The sequence below is a fragment of the Carcharhinus amblyrhynchos genome, chromosome 14 (assembly GCF_965287045.1).
Source record: "Carcharhinus amblyrhynchos chromosome 14, sCarAmb.v2.hapA, whole genome shotgun sequence".
Classification (NCBI taxonomy): domain Eukaryota; kingdom Metazoa; phylum Chordata; class Chondrichthyes; order Carcharhiniformes; family Carcharhinidae; genus Carcharhinus; species Carcharhinus amblyrhynchos.
In genome coordinates, this window is record NC_137337.1 from 60763356 (window position 1) to 60777553 (window position 14198).

General features: G+C 45.3%; 1 long non-coding RNA gene across 1 annotated transcript; it reads left to right on the plus strand.

Annotated features, from left to right (window-relative positions):
- The first annotated feature begins 976 nt into the window (after positions 1–976).
- On the plus strand, positions 977–8960 carry LOC145352721 (uncharacterized). The gene is made up of 2 exons (XR_013888573.1): positions 977–1167; positions 3248–8960. It is a non-coding gene; the product is annotated as an uncharacterized LOC145352721 (long non-coding RNA).
- Positions 8961–14198: the final 5238 nt, after the last annotated feature.

Consider the following 14198-nt stretch of genomic DNA (forward strand, 5'->3'; position numbering starts at 1 on the left):
GGGGCCGGTTTAGAACCGAGTTGAGGAGGAACTTCTTCACTCAAAGGGTGGTGAATCTCTGGAATTCTCTGCCCATTGAAGTGGTGGAGGCTGCCTCGCTAAATATTTTTAAGACGTGGGTTGATAGGTTTTTGATAGGCAAGGGGATTAAGGGTTATGGGGAGAGGGCGGGCATGTGGAGCTGAGACACGACAGATCAGCCATGATCTTATTGAATGGCGGGGCAGGCTCGAGGGGCTAGATGGTCTACTCCTGCTCCTATTTCTTATGAAGAGAGAAATTGGTCCATTGGCACAAAGGTCAAGAACTAGAAGACACCAATCGAAGGTAAGTGGCAAGAGAAGCAATGGAGACACGAGGGAAAATGTTTTCATCCACTTTGTAATAACAGTAAGAAGTCTGAATAAACTTGTTGGACTTTAACCCGGTATAGTATAGTAAGAAGTCTCACACCAGGTAAAGTCCAACAGGTTTATTTAGACTTCTTACGGTACCTACCCTAGTCCAATTCCGGCATTTCCACATTAAGTGACAAGGCAGTGCATTCCAGATCCTAAAGAGGGTAGCGAAGATAGGGTTGATTCAGAGAATTGCATTAATATCTGAAATGGAAGAATGTGCAGGGCTATGGGGTGAAGGTGGATTAAGGGACTACATGAACATATTCTGAGGCCAATCATCACCTTCGAGGCCTCAAGATAAAGACCGCAATGTGATTGGCAGCAAAATTGACTCCTCCGAAGTGCAAACTGCTAACCAATAGCGAGGAGGTTGTGGAGCAATCCCGGGGCGGGATCACAGCGCTGATTGGCGGGTGATAAGTGATTGATGTTGGTACTGCCCAATCAGCGAGTGGTGAAAGGTGGGTCCTTTGAATGACGCGGTGACACACGGGAGCTGCTTCCGGTGATGGGTATTGATTGATAGAGTCACTGACCAATTGGAACGGGAGGTCTGGGAGCGCGCCGGCCGGTGGGGGGCGCGCCCCCGCTTGGGGCGGGCGGGTTGAGCGGAGGTGAAGATGGCGGCGGCGGTGGCGATGGCGGAAGGGATTACCAGAGAAGGAGAAGGCTAGTGGTAGAAGTGAAGCAGAGTTTGAGCAGGAAGCGGTGGCGAGAGCAGAGTCCGCGCGAGAGGTGACCATGGAATGGCCGCCCGAGACAAACAGTAAGAACTTTACAGCCGCGGGGCATTGTGGGACTACAGGAGTCACCTGACTAAATTCTGGGAGCGACCCCCAACAACCCCCTCCCCTCCCCAATCCCCTCCCCCAACAACCCCCTCCCCTCCCCTCCCCAATCCCCTCCCCCGACAGTCCCCTCCCCCCAATCCCCTCCCCTCCCCTCCCCCTCCCCAATCCCCTCCCCTCCCCTCCCCTCCCCCAACCACCTTTCCCTCCCCTCCCCCAACCCAATCCCCTCCCCTCCCCCAACCCAATCCCCTCCCCTCCCCCAACCCAATCCCCTCCCCTCCCCAACCCAACCCAATCCCCTCCCCTCCCCTCCCCTCCCCCAACCCAATCCCCTCCCCTCCCCTCCCCTCCCCCAACCCAATCCCCTCCCCTCCCCTCCCCCAACCCAATCCCCTCCCCTCCCCCAACCCAATCCCCTCCCCAGCCCCAACAATCCCCTCCCCAACACCCCTACCTCCTCCCCAATCCCTCCCCCAACCCCCTCCCCAACCCCCTCCCCAATCCCTCCCCCAACCCAACAACAACAACCTCCTCCCCCGCCCCCCGCCCCAACAACCTCCTCCCCCTCCCCCCGCCCCAACAACCTCCTCCCCCTCCCCCGTCCCAACAACCTCCTCCCCCTCCCCCTCCCCCAACAACCTCCTCCCCCTCCCCCCAACCTCCTCCCCAACCTCCTCCCCCTCCCCCCAACCTCCTCCCCAACCTCCTCCCCCTCCCCTCCCCCCAACCTCCTCCCCCTCCCCCTCCCCCCAACCTCCTCCCCCTCCCCCTCCCCCCAACCTCCTCCCCCTCCCCCCAACCTCCTCCCCCTCCCCCTCCCCCCAACCTCCTCCCCCTCCCCCCAACCTCCTCCCCCTCCCCCTCCCCCCAACCTCCTCCCCCTCCCCCTCCCCCCAACCTCCTCCCCCTCCCCCTAACCTCCTCCCCCTCCCCCTAACCTCCTCCCCCTCCCCCCAACCTCCTCCCCCTCCCCCCAACACACTCCCCCTCCCCCCAACACACTCCCCCTCCCCCTCCCCCCAACACACTCCCCCCAACACACTCCCCCTCCCCCCAACACACTCCCCCTCCCCCAACACACTCCCCCTCCCCCCAACACACTCCCCCTCCCCCCAACACACTCCCCCTCCCCCCAACACACTCCCCCTCCCCCCAACACACTCCCCCTCCCCCCAACACACTCCCCCAACACACTCCCCCAACACACTCCCCCAACACACTCCCCCAACACACTCCCCCAACACACTCCCCCAACACACTCCCCCAACACACTCCCCCAACACACTCCCCCAACACACTCCCCCAACACACTCCCCCAACACACTCCCCCAACACACTCCCCCAACACACTCCCCCAACACACTCCCCCAACACACTCCCCCAACACACTCCCCCAACACACTCCCCCAACACACTCCCCCAACACACTCCCCCAACACACTCCCCCAACACACTCCCCCAACACACTCCCCCAACACACCCCCCCAACACACTCCCCCTCCCCCCCGAACACACTCCCCCTCCTCTTCCCCCAACACACTCCCCCTCCTCTTCCCCCAACACCCCCAATATCCTACATTTTTACCTCCCTACCAAATTTAAAATACCAAATATCAGCCTAAAGCCTTCAGCAGTAAAAAAGCACAAGTTATTTGAGATTCCAATTTTACTGTCTGTAATCACTTAAAAAAACAAAAATCACGAAATATGTTTCAGAAGAAAGTTGTTAGAGTAGTTAAACAAATATCAAATTAGTAACACCTCAATGAGAGTTCATGTCCAAATTCTTTGCCAGTTGTGCCCCCTCCAACCCCCACTGCCCCTTTCCTGCCCCTCTGACCACACCCCCCCTCTAATCACACCCCACCGACCACACTCCCCCACCCCCTTCCGACACCACCCCCCTCCAACCTCCCCCGTCTCCCCCTTGCCTTCTTCCCCCACAGCCCCTTGCCCCCAGCCACCTCCCCTCTTTCTCCCCCCGACTCCCCCACTCCTCCACTACCTCTCCCCGACCCCAAACTGAGTTTCACTGCTCTCTTTTTGTAACTCTAGGTTTGTTCCTTCCTGCCGCTGTCAAGAGCCGTTTGATACCTGGGTTGCAGAACCATCTCTGCGGAATGGAACTCTGCTGGAAAGCTGTCACAGCAATAACATTTCCTTATCACAAGCAGCAAGATCTGAAATGAGCTGGATTAATGCCTGGTTGCTGTGGGTTATAGTTTTGTTGTTTCACACCATCTCGATGAGGAATGGCAATGTGATGCTGATCACAGACCTCCGAGCTCCACCTCCAAGACCTTCAGTTTCCATCTCCCTGTCCCCACCAACCATCATTCCCCTACCATGCCAAGTTATTGTTCAAACACAACATTGCTGCTTGAAGTTCACAGAACTGTGACTCCTGAGAGATCTGGTGTCTAACCTATAGTGCTGACTTACCCAAAAGCAGGAAGCGCCCACACTTAGTGTCAGTATTCAGTTTAAGAAGAGTCAGGCTGTTGCACATGTTCAAATCTGAATCTGAATCTGAATCTGGGTGCCAAGGATGGCAGTCATGTCGGGCCTCCTGTGGTTGGACATATTGATCAAGGTGCCTGTGTTGGGAAGGAATATGTTTAGCTTCATGGCTATTTGATCTCTGTGAATTCTCTTGAAGAAATGACTGTTTGTCCCTATCCTGGTGTGTGACAAACAGTGTGAGCTTCTCATCACAAAAGGCTGTGCCAAGCAGCTTACCCACCCAGTTATTGCTGCTCTACGTCTCTGATTTTGAATGCGCATTTAATGGCCTTCTGTTTTCACCTCATAATTAGACACCATTGCATCTGAAGTTGAACTTCCCTTGTATTTAGTTGCTAGTGCTTGCTCACCCCTTGGTGACTTTGCTATAACGACTCAGCTTTCTTTCTGATCTAACAGCTGACGTAGTTAGATCAGATTGCTGCTCTGGAATCAGAACCACCGGCTATTCAAGAATGTGCCAGGAGGGGAATGAACCTGTGCAGCACCATAACAGACTTGGCATTGAGCTTGCTGTTGGTACTTATCCACCCTCCACTCTCTTAACTGCCTGCCACCCTCTCTGAGAAACTGAAAAACACTCCTGCACCCTCAAGCAGTGCAAAACAAGAGTAAAGTCAGTTACTGTCAGGGCTGCCCTGAGCCTCTTGCCCAAAAAACGAATCATTTTGTTCCCTTTCAGATGTGACTGAGTTGCTGCATGTTTGCAGCATTTTCTACAGATTATGAATTTACTGTGGAGATTGTGCACTGAAACATTGGACCATGGGTTGGCCGTTTAGACGTTGCAAATCACCTGAGCCATGACAGGCTGAATATAAAGGCGTGAGCGTTAAGATCGGTTAACATTGGGAACAAAGTGCTAGGCAGGATGTTACAATAGGGAAACAGTGGGCGCGCTCTTTATGATAGCTGTAAAAGGGGCCTGTAACAGGTCTGGGTGTGTGGAACAGAGGGAAGTGGGTTTTTTTTCATTTCCTCCTAATCTGACCAAAATGAGCTTGTGGCAGTGAAGATTTTCTGAATCCATGAGAGAATTTGATGCCTCTCCATGGAGTTGTGCTATTGGATTTCTTGCATCCAAGATCAAAGCAACAGTAGCAAAATACATATTTAATGTAACACAATGAGAGCTGTAGGCTGCAGCTTCTGCTGCCAGATTGAGCAGTGCAGCATTCCTGCTGAGGGCAGTGTGCACCATCTTGTTGTCTCCTGGGTCATGGTGGTCCCATTGGATATCATCATCATGATTGGCCTGTCGGACCAGTTACGTAATGCAAATCCCTGATCCACAGCAGCAACAATCCCACGGAGACTAACTTTTTTCTTTAAGTATTACGAGGTAATTGCCCCAAAGTTTTTAGCCCGCGTGAAAAGTTTCCTACATGTGAGGGCAGAGCAACAGGCATCAGAATACAATCAGTGGCCTCTTCAGCCAGTGTCATTCTCACCAATGTCAGCCCCTAATGAGCTTTGCTGAGACTGATATGTGTGGCTTCCAAGCCGTGTTTGACTGGCAATAGCAGAAGCATTGGGGCTGGACTTGGGTTTTAAGCTGTATGTACATAGCGCATTGTTAGTAGAATAGAGTGCTATCTTTCCCTAATTTTTAGTTCAAACTTGCATTTTTGTTTAAATTTTTCATTTAGATAAAAGTTCGGGCTGTGCAATACTATAACGTGAAAAGTAAGTGTCACGACAAGTTTTTAAAAGAAAAACAGAACAACAAAATCACCAATGTCTTCCATTTGGAGATGTATAGTTCCACGCCACTTTAGTGCTTCAGTAGCAGCTGTAGTGCCAAACCTTAGAGGCAGTGCATGAGGTTAGCGGAGCTTGCCATGAGCGGTTTAACCGAAAATATTTTTTTAACAGGGCGTAGCTGAATGAACTAACCAGGGTTCAGGTTTCTCCAGCAAACTGGCTTGAGGAATGTCAGGATAGAAACCAGAGTCTCATAATTGTACTTTCAGTCTCTTGTCTCTTCTGTTGAGTTTAGTGATCACAGTGAATCCCGATGCTTGAGATTGCCAGCCACTAGCTGAGATTTGAGGGAGGGCAGTGAGTCTTTACTGATGTAGTCTGCCCCAGCATCTGGAGCAGACAAGCATACAACCTTGTGTTCCATGAACTAAATAGATCGTAAAGGTCATCTGAACAATTACCAGCAGCTTTTGAAAACTATTATCGATGGCCTTTGAGTTAGTGGACCATCTTTATAGAACATCGGGCGGTGGTTGCAGGGAGCTTCAGCTCCACATCATTCTCTGTTGCGCAGATTGTGTCTATTGCTTGTGTGTAAGACAGTGAGACCTACCTGTCTGTAGAGTTTACATAATAGCACCCAGTAGTAATTGTATTTATGCTGTAGCTGCAATGTCAATGTGGAATGGATTCTGTCTTCACTGAGATTGCAGTTACAGCGTAAACACATCCTGACTCTGGACTTGGTGAGACTCCCCGGGATAGTGGAGGATCTTTGCTTCAGTGTAAACCTGTGCCCAACTTGCATAACACAAGTTTGGTGTTGGTTGAAGCTGAAACCTCTGCCCCAATGGTGATCTTGGCCTGTGAATGCGGCCCTACTGAGGCAGCAGATCAACCCTTTGTACTTAATGCCATCCTGAATGCAGTGGCTGGAGCTAGCCTGTCACTGCTGAGATTCACTCTAATTCTGTAATAACAGAGAAAGAGCCACCAACTATAGATTTTAATACACAGTCAACTGACTGTCACAGGCATGATTTACTTATCCTGCAGCTCTGTGACACTTTGCAGCAAGAACAGTGGGGTTTACTAACATCGTGGGAGACTTTTGTTTTTTGCTGATACTCAAAATCTGTCTTGCAACATTGCTCATGCTGGCTGAGACTAACTTCACAGAGATCAGATTGTAGTATAACTGTCGTCATTTTTTTTTAAGTAGATAGCGCTTTGCAAAATAATTCAGCTTTGGGTAAGATTATTAAATACCTCCTGGGTTTCATCTGCAAATGAAACTCTTAGCACAAATTGTAGTCACATTAAAATGCAAATAAAGCCATATGATTTTAGAGTATGTGCCATTAGTAGCAATAACTGTTGTACATGTGTTAGTGATGCTGTACCAATATAGGAGAGGAGGAGCTTGGAGAGAAGTGGTTGAAAAATGACCAAACAGACCTCAACCTAGTTATTCTAGAACTGGCTAACTTATAGTGTTAGAAACCTTCAAACTAGGGGCACTGGGATTGCTCTGTTCCTGGCTGGGGTTAGACTAGCCAGCAAATACTTGTGACATTGAGTGTGTAATACTTGGACAGTTCCTGGCAGCCACCATCTGAGCTACTCGAGGAAGCCGGAAGCAACACTGCAGGACCCATGCACATCGGGAAGTGGGCAGGAGGAGGAAGTGCTAACAGGACAATACCCAAAGCAACATCCATCACAGGAATTTCAAATCTGAGCACAGCATACTTTCTGTGGACTGCGGGTGCTCCTTTTTAGTGAGCCAGGTGTCTATTTGAGCTACCGAGGGTCTGCTATCCATCAACACATCAGGTTCGGGTCTCGTTGCTGTGTAAATTTGGATGCAAGCAGCAGGAATTCAACTGGGAAGTGTCAGCAGAACTTCAGACTGACCACAAGAATCCAGGGCAAAGGAGGCTGAGTTTTTAATTATGCATGTTCAAAAATGTATTATATACAGTAGCTAGGTCTGTAATGAAATCAGTCCAATGTTTAATTATGCATTAACAGACACTGAGCAATAGGAATTAAAATATACAGCAGATGTATCATCCTGTTCATTATTGTCAGCCGGCAAAGCTGATTTTGCTGTAAGGAGATGGAGAGAATGAGGCAATGTGCTGTATAGCTGGGAGAATGGTCACTGTAAGGAGACAAACAGGAGAGGGAAAACTGGTGATTCCATAGTGAATTTGTAGATGGTTTTTATTCTGCTACAGGTTTGCTGTGGCTCACAGATTGTAGATGTGTTTTGTTTTTTTTATTTCCATTTTATTTGGAGTCAGGCTATTGGCATCTGAAGGGGAAACCATGATCAGGCCTCATTCAGAGTTGTTGAACACAATGCAGATGTATTTCCAAGAGGAAGGAGCATTCCACAGATAGGAGCTAGCCCACATAGGCCCCATGACAAGATTGAAAACAGCAGTGAGCAAAAGTCGGGTATCTCTTATGGAGTTTGTTTTGTCTGATTTCCTCAGAGTGAAGAATATATTCTCAATATAGTGGGGCTCAGTCTCTCCTTTGCCCCATTTATCAACTATTGGTAGCAGACCAACACCTTGAGATATAAGTAGTGGTGTATTTCTATCCTTTCCACCTGGCCTAGTAGCTTTTGATGGAGTGAGTTAATAAAGATTCACAGCAGAAGTGTATGGAAGGGTAGGGTTACATAGCTTACTCAGCTCCTGCAGGTTTGGCTTTTGGTATTTGAGCACACGGCTACTCTCTGTGTAACCCTCTTACTCTGCATTGTTGGTAGGGAGTAGATCTTTCCCTGTTCAATAGACCAGCACTTCTCTCACATCCTAACCTTAATGACATTGGGATCTGCCTAGGAGTCATTTGGAGAAGTGTAGAGGGAGATTTATTTTTAACCTCTGCTGCATCTGCCCTGGGATTGTTCAAAGGAACACTAGAGCAGAGCAGCTAAAAGTGTCCTAATCCCCAGCAATAGCATCCCTCCCTTTAGAATCCCATATGGGCATTGGCTAGAGTTGTTGACTGGTGTACTTTCAGGTGTACACTGGTTTACACTAAGTTGATCAATTCTAAAATCTAAATAGGAAACCTCATTAATGGGCAATCTGTTCATTGATATATTTGCCTGAATGGGACTTCAGCCACAGAGTAGGGCTAGGTAGCTGTAATCTGTCACTCTCTCCCCTCCTAGTGCTAACCATCTGTACTGATTGATTCCAGTTGGCATGTGTCATGCCCTCTAGTTGCAGCACAATGCCTCATATCTCAGTTCAAAAAGCCAGCAATGTGCTGGGGTTATAATATTCTGTCTAAATTTGTTATTTGAATTTTTTTATGGAATTACAGTGCTAAATGTTTTCTAGATGCATGAGGCAGCTTGCATTAAACTATGCATTTCAGAGAGAAGGGATGAGAATTGCATGAATCATTCACTGCTGTAGAACGATCCCTGGAGCAGTTTGATTGCTCTAACTTCACCTCTGTACAGAACTAACAGCAATAAAAGACCCGTGTGCCAAGGGTGCACCAGTGTTTATTATGTGTGTTTTTGTCGGTTTCTTTGTACAAAATTATATGCTTGTTCCTCTCAGCTGACAGCAGGGGCAGCACATTCCTGAGAAGCATTTTTTAAGTGTTTATGCTGATCAAGCTGTGTCAGATTAATTTTGTGCACTGATTTCTGCATTACAGACACCTAGTATCAGTATAAAGCACTCCAAGATGGCCTGTACACCTTCACTCAATTCTACTTCTGATAAGGAACATAAGAAATAGTGTTGGTGTAGGCCTTTCAACACTTGAAGCCTACTCTGCCATTCAATACAATCATGGTTGATCTGATGTGGCTTTAGCTCCACTTTCCTACTTGTTCGAAAGATCCCTGGACTCGCTTGTCAAATCAAAATTCTGTCCAAGTCGGTGTTGAATATATTCGAAGACCCAACCTCCGTTGCTTGCTGGAGGAAGGGAATTACAAACACCAGCACCCTGAGAAGAAATTTCTCCTCATCTGTCTTAGATGGGAGACTCCTTATTTTGAAATTGTGCCTCCCCCCAGCCCAGTCCAGTTCTAGTTTTCCGTCATGAAGGGAAGCCACCCCTGACGATGCACCCTGTTATGCCCCCTCAGAATCTTACATATTTCAATAAGATCATACCTCGTTCTTCTAAACTCCAGTGAAGGTATGCTCAACCTATTCTCAGGCATGGTGGTGGCATTGTTGCTGGACCAGTAATCCAGAAACCCACGGTAATGCTCTGAGGACCTAGGTTCAAATCCCACCATGGCAGATGGTGGAATTTGAATTCAATAAAAATCTGGAATTAAAAGTTTAATGATGACCATGAAAGCATTGTCGATTGTCATAAAAACCCATCTGATTCACTGATGTCCTTTAGGAAAGGAAATCTGCCTAGTCTGGCCTACAGGTCACTCCAGATTCACAGCAATGTTGTTGACTCTTAAAATGTCCTCAGTGATGGTCACTAAATGTTGGCCAAGCCAGCGCTGTCCACTTCCCATGAATGAATGAAAAAAACACAAACCCTTCATCTCAGGAATCAGCTTAGTGAATCGTCTCTGGACTGTCTCAATGCAAGTATGTCTCTCCCAAAATTCAGTGGCCAAAACTATACAATACTTTAGGTGTAGTCTCACTAATACCCTACACAATTATAGGAAGACGTATTTGTTTTTATTCACCATCCCCCTTATGGTAAAGGCCAACTTTCAATTTGCCTTAATTACTTAGTGGATCTGTATATGGTTTCTTTAATGATTCATGTGCAGGGGAACACACATCCCTCTATTACTATTCCTCTGTTCCATAACTTTCTACAGTCTCTGACTATTTAAATAATACTTTGATTTTCTGTCTTTCCTGCCAAAGTGGATAACCTCATATTTTACCACATAATACTTCATCTGTCAATTTTTTTGCCCACTGACTTAACCTATCTACATCCCTTTGCAAGATCCCTTATCCTCTTTACAATTTGCTTTCCTATCTATCTATTATCAGTAAATTTGCGACAATACATTCTGTCCTTTAATCCAAGTAACTAATATAAAGCTTAAATAGTTGAGGGTCCAACATCCTGTGACACACCACTAGCTAATAGTTTGCCTACCTGCAAATGACTCACTAATTCTCACTCTTGTCTTCTACCCATGCTAATATTATCACCCCCGAAACCATATGCTCTTATCTTGTGTAGCAACCTTTAATATGGCACCTCATTGAATGCCTTTTGGAAATCCAAATACACCTACATCTACTGGTTCCCTGTTAGCCATTGTGTTACATCCTCAAATAAATAATAAATGTGTCAAATGCTATTTCCCTTTCACAAGATGATTTTCTAAATATCCTGCTATTACCTATTTAATAATGGATTCTGGCATGACAGATTTTAGGCTAACTGGTTTCCTATGGTTTCCTGCATCCTATTACCCTCTTTCCTTAAACAAATAATACATTTGCAGTTTTCCAATCTAATGGAACTTTTCCAGAATCCAGAGAATTTTTGATGATTACAATCAATACACCTCCACTATCCCTACACATGTATATTTTTAAAACCTTAGGATGTAGGCCAGATGACTTGTCAGTCTAATCCCATCACTATTCCAATTAAATAATCCCTAGTGATAGTAATTGTTTTGAGTTACTTCCCTTTGCAACTTGATTTTCATCTTTTCTTGGGATGCTTTTTGTGTCTTCTGTGAAAACTGATACATAATATTTGTTCAGAGTCTTTGCCATTTCCTTGTTTCCAATTATTAATTCCCCAGTCTCGCCCTCTAAGGGACCAGTGCTCACTTCAGTTACTCTTGTAGAGGTTTTTATTATCTTTTTATATTTCTTGCTAGTTTTCTCTCATATCAATTTCTCCCTCTTTATTTTCTAGTCATTCTTGTTTCTAATTTCCCAATCTTCCGGACTACCACAAACCTTCACAGCATTGGACAATTTTTCTTTGAATTTGTACAGTCCTCAGCCATAAACGGTGCATCCTTCCAGTAGAGTTTTCCTCAATGAAATATATCTTTGTTGAGAATCATGAAATACCTTCCTAAATGTCTGCCACTGCACATCCAACATATTACTTTTTAATCAGTTTTCCCAGTCCACTTTAGCCAGCTTTGTCTTTGTACTCTTGTCATTGCCTTTATCTAATTTTGAGACATAAATCATAGACCCACATTTCTCACTCAAAACTAAATGTGAAATTCTTGATCATTCTTGTCCAGACAATCTTTTACTATAAGGACCTTAATTAATCCTGTCTCACTGCATATTTCCAGGTTCCAGAATGTATTTCTCTAAGAAACTATCCCAAATATACTCAATGAACTCATACTTCGGGCTGCTGTTGCCAACTTGATTTGTTCAACCAATGAAAGAGTAAAATCACCCACAATTATTGCAGTAACTTTTGCACAAGCTCCAATTCTTTCTTGGTGTATACTCTATCTTACTGTGTAGCTACTGTTAGGGAGCCAATAAACTACGCCCACCAGTGATCAGTATAGTTAGGAAAATAAAATATAGTTCTCTGCAGCCAAGATTATGAGCCCTAAAGGATGTGTTGTCTGCCCTAAGTCAGCATTAAAGACATCAATCACCTGAGGCTGGATGAGACTTGGAGAATGTGAGGGGAAGGATCCAGTTGCCATGTTCCATGTGGGTACCAATGACATAAGTTGGACTGGGAAAAATATTCTCCTAAGGAAGTATGAGCAGTTTAATGTAAAAAGTAGAACCACAAAGGTAAAAATATCTGGATTACTACTTGATCTGTGAGCAAATTGGCAAAGGGTAAGAAAGATCAGAGAGTTGAATACATTGAATCAAAGACTAGTGTGGGTGGGTGAAATTGGTCACTGACACCTGTATGGGGAGGGGGGGTGGTGGTGACTGTACTATTGGGACGTGCTCCTCCAATCAGATGGTTTCTCTCCCACAGTTACTGCTGATAGGTTCAGTATCAGCGTACACAGGAAAATCAACCTGTGATTGGAGAAGCTTTCCATTTTGAAATCTTTCACAGCAACTTACCTATTGGACTGGCATTTTCCAAACCAGCTCCAGGGGCCACAATAGGGGGACTTCAACGCCCATTAGCAGTCCTTTGGACAAGTCTGGTTTAGATGGTCTAAATGCTAGTGATGAGTGATGTAAGACTTTAATTTCAAGCCTCCCTCCTTGTCCTGTAACATAGGAACTCCACTGAGCTATCTAATTCTAACCTGCTTGAACTGTAAATAATTTAAAATCAAATGTAGAAAAATCAAGGACAGGATGGATGACTTTAAAATGAGGATTGGTTTATGCCTTCTCATCCTGATCCCTAGTCTCTCTAATGTTTCTTCACCTGCTTTCTAAATTTGACCTTCAGTCTCTCTGGAATTAATATTGGAGAGGAGATTACCTCCTTCCACCTCCCTCCCCCTCCCAGATTGCATATTTCTCCAGCTTCTCTCTTATATTGGGGAAAGTAGGACAGTGGGGAAGCAGTGGCAGACATTTAAGGAGATATTTCATAACACTCAACAAACATTTATTCCTTTGAGAAAGACACTGTGAGAAGGATGCACCATTCATGGTCCCTTAGCAAACTAAAGATAGTATTAAAAAGAAAGATAAAGCATTCAATGCTTCAAGCGTTCACTGTAGGTCAGAAGTTTAGACAGATTTTATAAAACAGCAAAGGATGACTGAAAAATAAGCGGTGAAATTAGAACTTGTGAGAAAGCTAGCTAGAAATATCAAACAGATAGTAAGAGTGTTGACTTATATCAGTTATGGTTCCCTACAGGATGAGACCAGGAAATAAATAATAGGAAACAAGGAAATGGCAGAAGCATTGCACGTGTACTTAGCTTCTAACTTCACCACAGAAAACACAACACAATATCCCAAGAGTACCTGAAAATCAAGAGGTTACAGGGAAGGAGGAGCTTAAAACAATCGTAATCACCAGGGAAAAGGTACTGCGAAAACCAAAACTGAAGGTTGACAAGACCACTAGACCTGATGGTCTGCATTCTAGAGTCTTAATAAAGCACTGATAATAGATGCATTGGTTGTGATCTTCCAAAATTCCCTAGATTCCAGAAACGTCCCTGTGGATTGAAATACTGCAAATGTAATATTTCTATTCAAGAGCAAGAGACAGAAAATGCGACAGTTAGCCCAAAATTGTGAAAATGCTGGAATCCATTATTAAGGAGGTAATAGGAGGATATTTAAAACATCATACGACTATCAGGCAAGGCCAACTTGGTTTTGTGAGAAGAAAATTATGTTTTATTAATTTATTACAGTTCTTTGAGCTAGTAATAACCAAAGTTGATAAAGGGAAACCTGTGGATGTGGCATACTTGGATTTCCAAAAGGCATTTGATAATGTGCCATATCAAAGGTTACTAAACAAAATAAGAGCTCATGGTGAAGGGCATATTAGCATAGATAGAAGATTGGTTACCTAACAGGAAGAAGAGAGTAGGGATAAATGGGTCATTTTCAGGCTGACAAACTAACTAATCCAGTGCCACGGGGATCAGTGCTGGGGCTTCAATTTTTAAAATCTATATCACAGACTTAGATGAAGGGACAAAATTTGTGGTAGCTAATAGCACAAAGATAGGAAAATAAATTGTCAAGCAGCCAGAAGGATTTAGATAAGTTAAACGAGTGGGCAAAAAATATCTACAAAAGGATTTAGATAAGTTAAACGAACGGGCAAAAAATTTGGTAGATGGAACATA